Below are 15,092 nucleotides of genomic sequence, written 5' to 3' on the forward strand. Positions count from 1 at the left end.
CAACAGCCCCTATCCACCTGGGGTCCTCCTCTCCGTGAGATAAAAGCTGGGTGACAGTCACAACCAGTGAAGCATGCCACCATCGACCATACGGCCGCGTCGTAGGGATCCCCAGGCTTAGGCACGTACGCGCCCTAGTAGCAGCAGCAGCGCTGCAAAACCCTAGGCGGCCATCGCCTCGGACAAAAAGACGAAGGGGCCTTAGTAGTGACGACGAGGTCAAGAGGCTTTAACCGCTGTGCCATGTGGTAACCCCACACCCCATGACTCTGGAATCGAGCGGCGACTGCTCTTTGGCTCGGCGTTTCCCCTCTTCTCTCATCTCGAAAAGGTGGGTGAGTCGCATGGAAGATGACATCTGGGTGGATCCATGGCTCCCAGCGAGGAGAGGATTCCCCGCCCGCACGCACGCACGCACGCACGCATGCATGGATTGATTGATTTAGAACCTCACCCCCATGCAGGAGATAGACCCCAACCCAATGCTATGAATGTCTCGGATCCAAAAATGAAATAAATTTTTAATAGAATAAAAAAGAACATATCGAGTAGAATACCATCCTAATCGAAATGTTCGTGATGTTTTTCATGTACAACTATAACAACGAAGTTATACTACTTGCAATTATATGTTCCCTTTCCTATGATTGATATCCGTATAAGATTGTATATGTCATGTACAACAACTCATACCAACTAAAGAGCACCAGAGACAAACCTTCTTTTGACTCTACAGACAATTACGACTGCAGCAACATCTTTGTTCTGATTCCCGAAGTCGCCTAAGAGGTAGAGAATTTATGCCCCCAAACTATTCCTCTTTAGGCTATTAAACACTTCTTTTTGTTAATCAGGAGAAGAATATTGCACTAATGAAATCAACATAATAGAGGAAGAAAAAGAGAAGAAGAAGACTATTACTTCCGTCTATGCGACCAGAGGACAACCACTCAGTCGCAGCCTCAACCAATCACACACAGATCCATCCCTCCATCAAAAGTGCACGCCACTTTGTAGTGGAATTGCGGCAAAAACATGGCCAGAGAAAGAAGGATATGCCCAGCAGGAAAGCACTCGGAACTGTCTCCATGCCCACCAAATCAGTGGCTATATACAGCCTCAGATCCTCCCCGAATCTCATTATTATCTTTTGTCCATTAATTCCTGTCGATAGTTTTATCAACATCACTCCAGCTGACAGAATCAGATAACACACACACACACAAATATATAAAGGGAAAAGAGTTATTCCCATCATTGCTTCACAAGCAAGAGCATCACCCTAGTGCATATAACTGTTGTAACAACACTCGGCTCCACGCCGAAAAGCTCGAATTATTACGAGGATGGCACCCGAAGTGGTCGTGATCTGGATGAATGGTGGTGCCCCATGAACAGGGTCCAGAGGCCACATTGCAACTGTTTATAGCATCAGTGATTCCTGAGATGGCATACGGCATAGACTTAGAAATGTGCTGGATAACAATACCTGATTAGCCTGCGGTCGACTTCGGTGTTCATTCCACGAATCAGCGGTACTGACATCGAGCCTCCAACATGATCTTCTTGGGACTGTATGTTGCATAGCAGCTACCACACAGCAACCTGACGGCCATGGTTGGTGCCGGTGCCACCGTGAACTTATATGGCAGGTAAATCCGCCTTCCGAAATTGAAAGAGATATAGTGGATATCCACAGTATGCATGCTTAACCATTGGCTCCCCACCTGGTAGTATGTCCAGATACCTAAGAGTGGAATTGGATCAGTGATCAACCCCTGCTGTCCCCCACTTACCACAAGATTTATTGCTTGGCAACAAAGATGAGTCTCCCCAATCGAGTCCCTTTATAAGAGTGTACTCGTGCGGCATGAGTCAAGAATGGATCAGGAACATGGTAAGTTATTTCAGTGTTTTCTACGTCAGAAAGAGCCCAGCCTTGTGATGTCAAAAGTAACCAACCACATTTGCTGTGAACAGAGGATCCATTTCTTGGATGAGTTTTCATTGGTGGTTTGCTTGCTCTAACCCCTTTGTCAGGTATTTCATCGTCTTCTTCAAGTTTGCTTTGGTCATCTGCCCATCACCCATCGCGATGCCAACCATTGTGATCTTTGGAAGAAGGGGATCAGTGAAAGTTCATTCGGGGCAACACCTTCAGATCTAGGCACAGTAAAATTAATGATCAAATCCACAAACTAAGACCAAAATGAGGATCCAGAACAAGAACACCAAACCTTGAATTTGACTTAGTCTGGTTGTCAAGAATCGCCGTTTCTGTTGTTGTCTAGACCAGGGATATAGAAATGGAGGTTAAAAATTGGTTGACTTCGTGACTGAGCATGGCATCCTTGTAGGTTATCATATGAACCAAGTTCCAAGTATCAAATTGCAAACTGGGTCGCTCTTTATTAAAGCCTTAGTATTTGGAACTGTGGTGGCCAACGAAGGAGACCTTAACGATGAAGTGGCACTCCTGAAAGGAAAAACCAACCGTACAGTACTACCACATACCATAATGAAATCAAACGAAGAAATAATGAACAAGATGACACAAATAGAAACAGATCAATTAACAAATACAAGACTTGCTAACATACAGCACAATTCAATAAGATGGGGCATCTCAGTAAGATATACAAGATTTTAAATTGATAGTAGCAACCAGATGACCAATGAGACTTTCTTTTTTTCTTTCCATCTTCTTTCGTTTTTCTTTTCTCCTTTTCCTTTCTGTTCTTATTGTTTTTGGTTTTGGTTTTGAATTGAATCCTAAACTGCATCTCTCCAATTACCCTCCACAAGCCAGATCATAAAAATTAATTGTCGTCGTATACACCTAAAACAGAAAGACATTAGAGATTTAGAATTGTACAGCCATGCATCTCCACCTAAATCCCTCTCTCTAACCAGCCGGACTGTCACAGACAAAATTTTAAACATGATGTTTGATGTAATGGTTATGTATGTCCGTGCCTTTTGGTATGTTCATGCTTTGTACAGCATGTAGAGGGACGACTGAAGGCTTAATAGTCCCATTTTAGTTAGGTTGGTGACCGCTTTAGGCTTGTAAATAAAGGTTGTATCATGAGGACACGTGTGAGAGATTTTCGGTCTGTAATGGACCATTTTACCCTTTATTGTGCAACTATTTAGAGTTTGTAAAGTCTGTTTGTAATTTGCATCGTCTATGAAGTGTTTTCGGATATGTTTGCTTGTGGATCCCGAATGAGGCGTTTTCTCTAACCCATTCTCTCTTTTGTGGGTCCTAAGGGACATGGGAGGCTTCGGGGAGGCTGACCTTTGCGGACAGACACGCAAGGGTGTCGCACGACTTAGGCAAAACCAGCTAAGTCCGTGACATATGGTATCAGAGCGGGACAAGCACTCATAAAAACACTTAGCATGCAAACGTGGGGGACCTAGCAGGGCTGCGTTGAGGGCAGTCAGCACACGCGCGACCGTTTAGGGGAAAACGGGCATGAAGATGTAGGGAAAAGGAGTCGCTCGGAGGAGCGGGCATCTGACATTGGCATTTAGAGGAATGGCCAACCCTTCGCGCAAGAGGCACCACGAGAACAGGCAAGCTTGGAAGAATGCGGAGCGCACAAAGGTTGGGATGGCTGAGTTTGAGCTATGGCTCAACGTTGACAACTATACTTGATGGTGCTCAAGACAAGCGAGGTGCTTGGTAAAGGATGAGACCATGCAAGGTGGAATGAGTTGTTCAACGACCAATAGAGTTATGCAAAGCTCACAAAGGTGAGGGGAATTGCTAACTCGAAGAATTTGGTACTCATGCATGGGCTTGTATGCAGACGATGGAATGTTCGTGGCCATCCCAAAGCGACCGAAACTCGGCGCTATGGAGCATTGAAACTTTCTCTTCGACATGTGAAGGATACGTCCGTAGGAGGCTGAAGGGTGCAACGAGTTCAACATGTTGCTAGGCCTTGAGTAGTGCAGCGGGGGCTGTATTAACGTGGAGTCGTAATCTAGCAAGTGCGTTTGCAGGAGGCAGAACAATGCACAGTTTGTTCAGCAGATCGGAGTAGTCCAAGGGGATGGTGGTCTCCGAAACGAAGAGAGATGTTGCTCCAACAGGACAGTTATCCAGGAGGGATAAGTCTCGGCTCTCCAGAGGGAGAATCATGTGGGACGGACCTCACATGTTGAGGAGGAGTACCTCAATAAACAACAACTCCAAGAAGCTCAATGGACTGAGTAAGTGGCGAGGAGTCGTTGCATGATCTCGCTCGAGAGAATGCATTGGTGGATGCATTGCGAGATCAAGTGGGGGAGCGACCCAAAGCAACTCAAATGAAGGCACACTCGGAGTCGATATGGAGATCGGACTCAAGGGAGGGCTAACCTGTGGAATGGTGGGCGTAAGGGCCACCATCGACTCAATGCAAAAACGAGGAGCGGAACAACTTAGGTGTAACTTGGCGAAGTACCCAAGCCGCATGAAGGGAGCCAGTATAGAAGTTGGAACATGGAGCAGAGGCACAGTGCTTTCCTTAGACAGAGGTCAAGGACATGAACTCTTGTAGAGGCAAGAGTAGGATCATGTTGTTCCATGGCTCCTTCATTCTGACGGAGCAGACTCATCTTGCATGGTGCCAAAGACGAAGGGAGCTTCTGGGCACATGCACCTTATCTAGAAAAAGCATTTGATGGAGGAACTAAGGCGACTCAATTTGCGGAGGCGAAGTTAGGTTCAGAAAAACTTAGCACGGGGCAAGAGGACGCAGAGGCGGGTACTCTTGAAGAATATGCCACAGTGTTGCAAATCAAGTTGCTAGGTAAGAAGCGGTGCGCAGCGGAGATTGTGCTGGTAGGGGCAAAGGCCCAGGATCCAGACAATGGGGCACTAATTGCAGCGAAGTCGGGGGACTTTGGGAGCTACTAGGCGACGGACTATCCTAGAGCGGTGCTTCATCTAGGTGTGACCCAAGAGTGGGTGGATGAAGGTCGATTGCCAAAGGAGCGAACAAAATCGAAAGTAGAAGAGACCCTGCGATGTATTGGCAGAGGCCACACATGAAGGGTTCACAATTCGAGTTCATCATACAAGGATCAGAATGCAATAAAGATGTCACCAGGATGCGACATAGTGCAGCGGATCGTGGTGGAACAGTTCGTGGCAATACGATACACACGACATAGTCCCGTAAGGGACTAGATCATATGGAGGTATGATTGTGAGTTACTGGAAACTCCACTTCGGTGAACAACACGACGGCAAGAAGGGCTATGGATTCAAGGAGTGAAGGCCATGGTACCGTAGAGGCGGGTCTTCCGTGCGTGCATCGAATTTTGCATCGGATGAAAACCTTGGTCATGAGCATATGGGGGCTGGGTTCCACCAAGGTAAAAGTTCGAATGCAAGTACCAGTGAGTCCCGTGAGGGACTAGATCATATGGAGGTATGATTGAGAGTTACTGGAAACTCCACTTCGGTGAACGACACGACGACAAGAAGGGCTATGGATTTAAGGAGTGAAGGCCATGGTACTGCAGAGGCAGGTCTTCCGTGCATGCATCGAATTTTGCATCGGATGAAAACCTTGGTCATCAGCATATGGGGGCTGGGTTCCACCAAGGGAAAAGTTCGAATGCAAGTACTAGTGAGTCCCATGGGAGGGACTTGATCATACAGAGGTATGATCGAAGCAGCTGGAGAGTTGGACTGCTCTAGAGCTCATATTAGCTTAAGGGAGCCCGACATGTCAGAAGACAAGGTCGAGTAAGCGAACGTTGCTACCAAGGAAGCTAAGGAGAAGAGAGTCGGTGCAAACCCTATAATGCGATGGCAGAGGCCATGCATGGGAGTTGCAGTTTGTCTTTCCATCGACCAAAGGGAGCTGTTTGGAGAACACAGAGGTGTTGAAGCAGGGGGTCGAAAGGGGCGAGGAAGCGACAACGAGTCCAAAGGGACTTAGCTACTCAAAATCAAGCATCAGTTAGAATGGAGGTGGACTCAGAGGAGTGCCACAGAGACATATCTACTGATCTTGAAGAAAAGGGATGCAGTTGCGAGGCGACGGATAGTAGGGCCATGGGCATGGCAGCGCCATGGTACCGCAGAGGCGGGACTTCCGTGAAAGTCATTGATCCCTTGCTCTCATGGAGGGAGAGCGCTTTGTCACAGACAAACTTTGAAACAGGATGTTTGATGTAATGCTTATATCTGTCCGTGTCTGTTGGCATGTTCATGCCTTGTACAGCGTGTAGAGGGGCAGCCGAAGGCTTATAAGTCCCATTTTAGTTGGGTTGGTGGCCTCTTTAGGCTTGTAAATAAAGGTTGTGTCATGTGGACACGTGCGAGAGCTTTTCGGTCTGTAATGGACCATTTTACCCTTTGTTGTGCCACTGTTCAGAGCTTGTAAAGTCTGTTTGTAATTTGCATTGTCTATTAAGTGTTTTTCGGATATGTTTGCTTGTGGATCCCGATTGAGGCGTTCTCTTTAACCCGTTCTCTCTTTTGTTGGTCCTAAGGGACAATGGGAGGCTTCGGGGAGGCTGACCTTTGCGGACGGACGCACGAGGGTGCCGCACGACTTAGGCAAAACCAGCTAAGTCCGTGTCATATGGTATCAGAGCCGGGACAAGCACTCATAGAAACACTTGACATGCAAACGTGGGGGACCTAGCGGGGCTGCGTTGAGGGCAGTCAGCACACGCGCGACCGTTTGAGGGAAACCGGGCATGGAGATGTAGGGAAAAGAGTCTCTCAGAGGAGCGGGCATCTGAGATTGGCATTCAGAGGAATGGCCAACCCTTCGCGCAAGAGGCACCACGAGAACAGGCAAGCTTGGAAGAATTTGGAGCGCACAAAGGTTGGGATGGCTGAGTTTGAGCTACAGCTCAACGTTGACAACTATACTTGATGGTGCTCTAGGCAAGCGAGGCGCTTGGCAAGAATGAGACTATGCAAGGTGGAATGAGTTGCTCAACGACCAAAAGAGTTATGCAAAGCTCACAGAGGTGAGGGGAATTGCTAACTAGAAGAATTTGGTACTCATGCATGGGCTTGTATGCGGACGATGGAATGTTCGTGGCCATCCCAAGGCGACCGAAACTCGGCGCCATGGAGCATTGAAACTTTCTCTTCGACATGTGAAGGATACGTCCGTCGGAGGCTGAAGTGTGCAACGAGTTCGGCATGTTGCTAGGCCTTGAGGGGTGCAGCGGGGGCTGTATTGACATGAAGTCGCAATCTAGCAAGTGCATTTGCAGGAGGCAGAACAGTGCACAGTTTGTTCAGCAGTTCGGAGTAGTCCAAGGGGATGGTGGTCTCCAAAACGAAGAGAGATGTTGCTCCAACGGGACAGTTATCCAGGAGGGATAAGTCTCGGCTCTCCAGAGGGAGAATCATGTGACATGGACCTCACATGTTGAGGAGGAGTACCTCAACAAACAACAACTCCACGAAGCTCGATGGACTGAGCAAGCGGCGAGGAGTCGTCACATGATCTCGCTTGAGAGAATGCATTGGTGGATGCATTGCGAGATCAAGTGGGGGAGCGACCTAAAGCAACTTATGAAGGTACACTTGGAGTCGATGTGGAGATCGGACTCAAGGGAGGGCTGACCCGTGAAATGGTGGGTGCGAGAGCCACCATCGACTCAATGCAAAAACGAGGAGCGGAGCAACTTGGGTGTAACTTGGCGAAGTACCCAAGTCGCATGAAGGGAGCCAGCATAGAAGTTGGAACATGGAGCAGAGGCACAGTGCTTTTCTTAGACAGAGGTTAAGGACATGAACTCTTGCAGAGGCAAGAGTAGGATCATGTTGTTCCATGGGTCCTTCATTCTGACGGAGTGGACTCATCTTGCATGGTGCCAAAGACGAAGGGAGCTTCGGGGCACATGCACCTTATCTCGGAGAAGCATTTGATGGAGGAACTAAGGCGACTCAATTTGCGGAGGCGAAGTTGGGTTCAGAAGGCCTTAGCACGGGGCAAGATGACGTAGAGGCGGATACTCTTGAAGAATATGCCACAGTGTTGCCATTCGAGTTGCTATGAAGGAAGCGGTGCGCAGCGAAGATTGTGCTGGTAGGGGCAGAGGCCCAGGATCCAAACAATGGTACACAAATTATAGTGAAGTTGGCAGACTTCGGGAGCTACTAGGCGACGGACTGTCCTAGAGCGGTGCTTCATCTAGGTGTGACCCAAGAGTGGGTCGATGAAGGTCGATTGCCAAAGGAGCAAACAAAATCGAAGGTGGAGGAGACCCTGCGATGTATTGGCAGAGGCCACACATGGAGGGTTCACAATTCGAGTTTATTCCACAAGGATCAGAATGCAATGGAGATGTCACCAGGAGACGACATGGTGCAGCGGATCGTGGTGGAACAGTTCGTGGCAATGCGATACACATGACTGAGTCCCGTGAGGGATGAGATCATATGGAGGTATGATCGGGAGCTACTGGGAGCTCCACTTCGGTGAACAACATGACGGCAAGAAGGGCTATGGATTCAAGGAGTGAAGGCCATGGTACCGCAGAGGCGGGTCTTCCATGCGTGCATCGAATTTTGCTTCGGATGAAAGCCTTGGTCATCAGCATATGGGGGCTGGGTTCCACCAAGGGAAAAGTTCGAATGCAAGTACCATTGATTTCCATGGGAGGAACTTGATCATGCAGAGGTATGATCGAAGCAGGTGGAGAGTTGGACTGCTCCAGAGCTCATATTCGCTTAAGGGAGCCCGACAAGTCAGGGGACAAGGTCGAGTAAGCGAACGTTGCTACCAAGGAAGCTAAGGAGAACAGAATCGGTGCAAACCCTACAATGTGATGGCAGAGGCCATGCATGAGAGTTGCAGTCTGTCTTTCCATCGACCAAACAGACTGCTTGGAGAACACAGAGGTGTTGAAGCAGGAGGTCGAAAGGGGCGAGGAAGCGACGACGAGTCCAGAGGGACTTAGCTACCCAAAATCAAGCATCAGTCAGAATGGAGGTGGACTCAAAGGAGTGCCACGGAGACATATCTACTGATCGTGAAGAAAATGGATACAGATGCGAGCAGATGGATAGTAGGGTCATGGGCATAGCAGCGCCATGGTACCGTAGAGGCGGGACTTCCGTGAAAGTCATTGATCCCTTGCTCTCACGGAGGGAGAGCGCTTGGTCGTGAAAGGGGCCGAGGAGGTGGAGCATGCAGAGGCAATCTCCAAGTACCGAGACAAGGCTGAATGGCAGAGGCCAAGAAACTTCGTAAGACCGGTGTCAACAAGTTTCTCATCAAGATAGCCGTAAGTGAAGGACTTCGGGTCATGCAAGAGTGCACGACCAAGGAATGAAGCAGGCAGTACGCGGTGCTGTACCTTTGCTACTCAGTGGAGTAGGCGGCAGGGTTGATAGAGAAGATGGTACAATCCCAGAGGCGACCTCATCTATCAGAGAATTACTCCAAGTTGGGGTGAACACTTCCCGCATTCCAGAAGTTCGATGGCATTGAGAAGGTGAATCACAGTAGCTAACTCAACGCAAGGAGTGCAAACACTTCAAGTGCTTCAGAAGTGTGAGCAAAGAGCAGACGAAGGCCAGTAACCAGCTCGATGCATGAAGTACAACCTCGAGGAGGCGGACGAAGTCAAGTAACCTTTGCCTTCTCAACTCTTAAGAGAATGGGCGAAACCGAGTACCCCAATTCTCTTATCTATCCAGCAGAGGAGCCCTGCAAAAGTTCAAAGACCCTTCGAAGATAATGGAAGACAAAAGTTGTCAAATCCTCACCGACGGTGATCAGTGCTACTGAGAGTAGATTGTCCGCTTCATTTCCCAACGAAATGTCAATCGAAAGCGGAAGTGATGCGAACCTACTTGGATGTGACAACTAACCGAAAGAAGAGTCAATGAGCAGATTTTGTGGAGGAAGGACCCAAAACTTCAGAAGTTTGCGAGGCGATGCTCGTTAAAGCTCCAACAAGCATCCACCCAGTTCAAGCAGCATGTGGAAATTTTGAGAGACTGGCGCAGTAAGGATTGTCTTTTCCTTCATTTGGTAGATCCGTAGGAATCAACGAGGATCAATACATCTCAGCCAACCCCACACCAGAGTCAGAGTCATTGGCGAGTTGAAGCAGCATAGCGGATCAAAGGTTCGACTACTCAAAAACAGCAGCGGAGAGCAGCTGAGAGCCAGGAGGCGCATTGCAGCTAGAGCAGAAGATTGAAGACTCAGCAAAGGCGAAGAGTTGCAGTGTTCACAAAGGCTTCGACGAGGACGTCGAAGGAATAAGTGGGGGAGAATGTCACGGACAAACTTTGAAACAGGATGTTTGATGTAATGCTTATATCTGTCTGTGTCTGTTGGCATGTTCATGCCTTGTACAGCGTGTAGAGGGGCAGCCGAAGGCTTATAAGTCCCATTTTAGTTGGGTTGGTGGCCTCTTTAGGCTTGTAAATAAAGGTTATGTCATGTGGACACGTGCGAGAGCTTTTCGGTCTGTAATGGACCATTTTACCCTTTGTTGTGCCACTGTTCAGAGCTTGTAAAGTCTGTTTGTAATTTGCATTGTCTATGAAGTGTTTTTCGGACATGTTTGCTTGTGGATCCCGATTGAGGCGTTCTCTTTAACCCGTTCTCTCTTTTGTTGGTCCTAAGGGACAATGGGAGGCTGACCTTTGCGGACGGACGCGCGAGGGTGCCGCACGACTTAGGCAAAACCAGCTAAGTCCGTGTCAGCTTGGTCGTGAAAGGGGGCCGAGGAGGTGGAGCATGCAGAGGCAATCTCTAAGCACTGAGACAAGGCTGAAGGGCAGAGGCCGAGGAACTTCGTAAGACCGGTGTCAATGAGCTTCTCATCAAGATAGCTGAAAGTGAAGGACTTCGGGTCATCCAAGAGTGCATAACCAAGGAACGAAACAGGCAGTACGCGGTGCTGTACCTTTGCTACTCAGTGGAGTAGGCGGCAGGGTTGATGGATAAGACGGTACAATCCCAGAGGCGACCAAACCTATGAGAGAATTACTCAAAGTTGGGACGAAAACTTCCTGCATTCCAGAAGTTCGATGGCATTGAGAAGGTGAATAATAGTAACTAACTCAACGCAAGGAGTGCAAACACTTCAAGTGCTTCAGAAGTGTGAGCAAAGAGCAGGCGAAGGCTAGTAACCAGCTCGATGCATGGAGTACAACCTCGAGGAGGCGGGCGAAGTCAAGTAACCTTTGCCTTCTTAACCCTTAAGAGAATGGGCGAAACCGAGTACCCCAATTCTCTTATCTATCCAACATAGGAGCTCTGCACAAGTTCAAAGACCCTTCGAAGATAATGGAAGACAATAGTTGTCAAATCCTCACTAACGGTGATCAGTGCTACTGAGAGTAGATTGTCCGCTTCATTTCCCAACGAAATGTCAATCGAAAGCGGAAGTGATACGAACCTACTTGGATGTGACAACTAAGTGAAAGAAGAGTCAAAGAGCAAATTTTGTGGAGGAAGGACCCAAAACTTCAGAAGTTTGCGAGACGATGCTCGTTAAAGCTCCAACAAGCATCCACCCAGTTCAAGCAGCATGAGGCATTTGAGAGACTGGCGCAGTAAGGATGGTCTTTTCCTTCATCTGGAGGATCCGCAGAAACCAATAGAGATCAACGTAACTCACCCAACCCCACACTAGAGTCAGAGTCATTGGCGAGTTGAAGCAGCATGGCGGATTAAAGATTCGACTACTCAAAAACAGCAGCGGAGTGCAGCTGGGAGTCAAGAGGCGCATTACAGCTGGAGCAGAAGATTGAAGACTCAGCAAAGGCGAGGAGTTGCAGTGTCGACAAAGGCTTCAACGAGGACGTCGAAAGAATAAGTGGGGGAGAATGTCACGGACAAACTTCTAAACAGGATGTTTGATGTAATGCTTATGTATGTCCGTGTCTTTTGGTATGTTCATGCTTTGTACCACATGTAGAGGGACGGCCGAAGGCTTAATAGTCCCATTTTAGTTAGGTTGATGGCCGTTTTAGGCTTGTAAATAAAGGTTGTGTCATGAGGACACGTGTGAGAGATTTTCGGTCTGTAATGGATAATTTTACCCTTTGTTGTGCAACTGTTCAGAGCTTGTAAAGTCTGTTTGTAATTTGCATCGTCTATGAAGTGTTTCGGAGATGTTTGCTTGTAGATCCCGAATGAAACGTTTTCTCTAACCCATTCTCTCTTTTGTGGGTCCTAAGGGACATAAGAGGTTTCGGGGAGGCTGACCTTTGCGGACGGACACGCAAGAGTACCGCACGACTTAGGCAAAACCAGCTAAGTCCATGACTGGACGTCAACTCTAATAAACAATAACGACCAACAAGCAACTAGGCGATACCAATTGCGACGATCTTGGTTTGTAGTAGATCAATGGATGACCATAAAAAATACGATAGCATAACATGAAAGGACATTTGGTTATCTGATTCTTTGTGATATTAGGCTAGCCTAAATCATGAGTCTATAATCTATTCTAATATAAAACATGAACAGCTGGCTTTGATCTAAACGTTTCAGAAACAACCATATCTAACTGGCTTTTTTACATCCAAACAGGCTGTGAAGAACTGTATAATAACAATTTTTCTTGCCCTTTGAGAAAAAAAAACTTGAACAACCTGTGATTCACTAGTTACCTAAGAACCATGAAAGAAACATTTTGTTTCATTTCACACGTAACTACACCAACCGAGCAAGGGCAAAGAGGAAACAAATAATGTTATTACAGAGTGCCAAAGGCCACATAGACAGGGATCGCAAGAGCAGTGGCAGCTAGGCCATGAAGGCAGTTCAGTTGCAAGCCTAATAACTTGCAAGCTGAACTTGTACAATAAAGCCATGGCCCAGTGCTTATTATCTCAGTGGCAATCAAACTCTGATTGAGCCAAGGTCATGGATGTCCATTTGAAGTGAAAACAAAAAATGACCTGGAATTAAGTCATCAGGATATGAACTGCTTGCTATCACAGAGCAACTTACATACCTTTCTTCAAATGAGTCAACCAGATGAGGAAATTTAAGCTGAATACCAGAGGTTTTTCTCAAACACTCTGTTTTCTAGTACTTTGTCAACAACATCAAGAAACTGAATCTCAGCAATGGTTGACAAGACACTAAGTGGTATTCCATATTGTCCCATTTCATCCATCATTTGTTGATCCTGTGCTTCATGAGCAGCAAGACTGATGTTGATGTGATAGTATAAAAAGAATAGAAATAAGAGCAAAAACCTGGACAATATATTAATATATCTCTGAGTAAAGATCAGAAATAAACTAAAATGCATAAAAAGAAAACTTGTGCAGGTGTAGTAGCATCTCTGGAGGCTCAAACAAGAGGTCACTGTATTTCTCGATTACATTTGCTGTCAATTTATCAATAATTAACATCCTGCTGCCATTGCATGTGTCAGTTTTGGCTAAAAAAATGTGATAATCAACTGAAGCATCAAGGATGCTCTCCAGCAAACTTTTTTCAAAGAAGCATAGCATAAACCTAGAATCAGGCCTGACCACAGTTCTGGTTCCAGAACCAGCCGCTTTGGTTCCGGAACCAACGGTTCCGGTTCCCCAAAACTAGGAACCGGAACCGAACCAGCAAGCGCCAGGCGGTTCCGATTCGAACCACCAGTTTTTTTATTATTTTTAATTAAAATATTTTACAACATGAAAAATTATAAATTTATTGTTGAATAATAAAAAATAATTCAAAATTACAGAATCGATGGTTCGAACCGACACCAGAATCGCCGGTTCTGATTATTGTTGTTGAATAATAAAAAATAATTTAAAACTACAGTCGTCAGTTTCGGAACAGATGGTTCCTGTTTTCTAAACCTATGAACCAAAACTGAACCTCCTAGGGCTGGTTCCGATTTGGCTTGTAACTGGTGAACCGTCATACCAGTTCGAACCAAAACTGTGGATAGGCCTACATGGAATCATGAGTACACAAAGTATCATCAAATGTTAAATTTGTTTAAGCACAGATATTAACAGAAAGAAACTATTTAAACTGCGATTAGAATTAAAGCATCGACGAGAAGGAAATGCTGTAGAAGCACTTGAATCAGAAAAAGGTGCCTAGTTGAACTTGAAGTAAAACAACGTTGTCACATGCCTCTGATAGAGAACAATAGCATCCGACAAATCTATTTGGACTTTCCTGCGCTCCTTTTTTCTCAAGCTAAGAAATAAACATACAGAAACCTGTGTGTTAGAGCATGCCAATCGCCCATTACCAAGAGAAGAGAGAGACATCACAATGCGTGCATGCGCACACACGCCTCTCACAGAGAACAATCTCAATTGACAATTCATCTATCTTTTTTTCTGCAGAGACAGCAATTAAAGAGTGTCATAAGAGTTTCATCTTACCCTATTACAGGTTGAACGGAATCCAATCACAAGAAAATGGAAAGAGATAGGGTTTGACCTCTTGGAGATGAAGATGAAGCGGATATCGAATCAGAAGGTGATCACCATGAACCCCCTGCTGAATGGATCGAGCGTACTGAAGACCAGCCCGACAAAAGCAGGGCCACCTCCGTACTTGGAGCACGAGACGATCCCCTCTATCATCGTCCCCGAGGCAAGGATCCTGATAACCGACGACGGCGACGACGACGCCGCGCCAGGACCAGGCGGGGAGAAGCGGCATGGTCATCGACGAAGATCCGCCTGGCGGAGAGGCCATATGCGCTTTTTCCGCCGGGATGGCGCGACTGGGTTTGAACGAAAAGAAGCGAAGGAGGAAGAGGCTGCCCGTCGTCGCGGTGAGGTCGGTCGGAGGCGGAGGGGGCCATTGCGGCCATAGACGGCGATGTGACAGGTGCAGCGATCGCGAGGCACGCCGTAGATGATGCCGCGCGGGTGGCACCTTAGGATGAGCCCTCACGGTTAAGACCTGTGACGGGGAATCGGGATTCTCGGTTGTGCACCCCTGTCCGAATTCTAGTCACTAATCTCAATGCACATCACAGCTGAACATAACAAACCCTCCTCGCATTAAAATGTGATCAAAAGAACATAGCTGATACTAAACAGTATACATAACAATATGATTCTAAGAGACAACACAGATTTACACATTATTAATCATAATATCACA

At 47.0% G+C, this 15,092-nt stretch overlaps 1 long non-coding RNA gene across 2 annotated transcripts; it reads right to left on the reverse strand.

Moving 5' to 3' along the window:
- Positions 1-1,227: 1,227 nt before the first annotated feature.
- On the reverse strand, positions 1,228-14,951 carry LOC108953439 (uncharacterized). 2 transcript variants are annotated; one of them, XR_001979165.2, is made up of 4 exons: positions 14,418-14,951; positions 12,967-14,314; positions 2,238-2,476; positions 1,228-2,163 (listed from the first exon to the last, which is right to left on the reverse strand). It is a non-coding gene; the product is annotated as an uncharacterized LOC108953439 (long non-coding RNA). The 2 variants fall into 2 exon arrangements; XR_010498213.1 differs by having other exon boundaries at positions 14,103-14,314; positions 14,418-14,942.
- Between the last annotated feature and the right edge of the window lie 141 nt (positions 14,952-15,092).

Source organism: Musa acuminata, chromosome BXJ3-7, assembly GCF_036884655.1.
Source record: "Musa acuminata AAA Group cultivar baxijiao chromosome BXJ3-7, Cavendish_Baxijiao_AAA, whole genome shotgun sequence".
NCBI classification, from domain to species: Eukaryota; Viridiplantae; Streptophyta; class Magnoliopsida; order Zingiberales; family Musaceae; genus Musa; species Musa acuminata.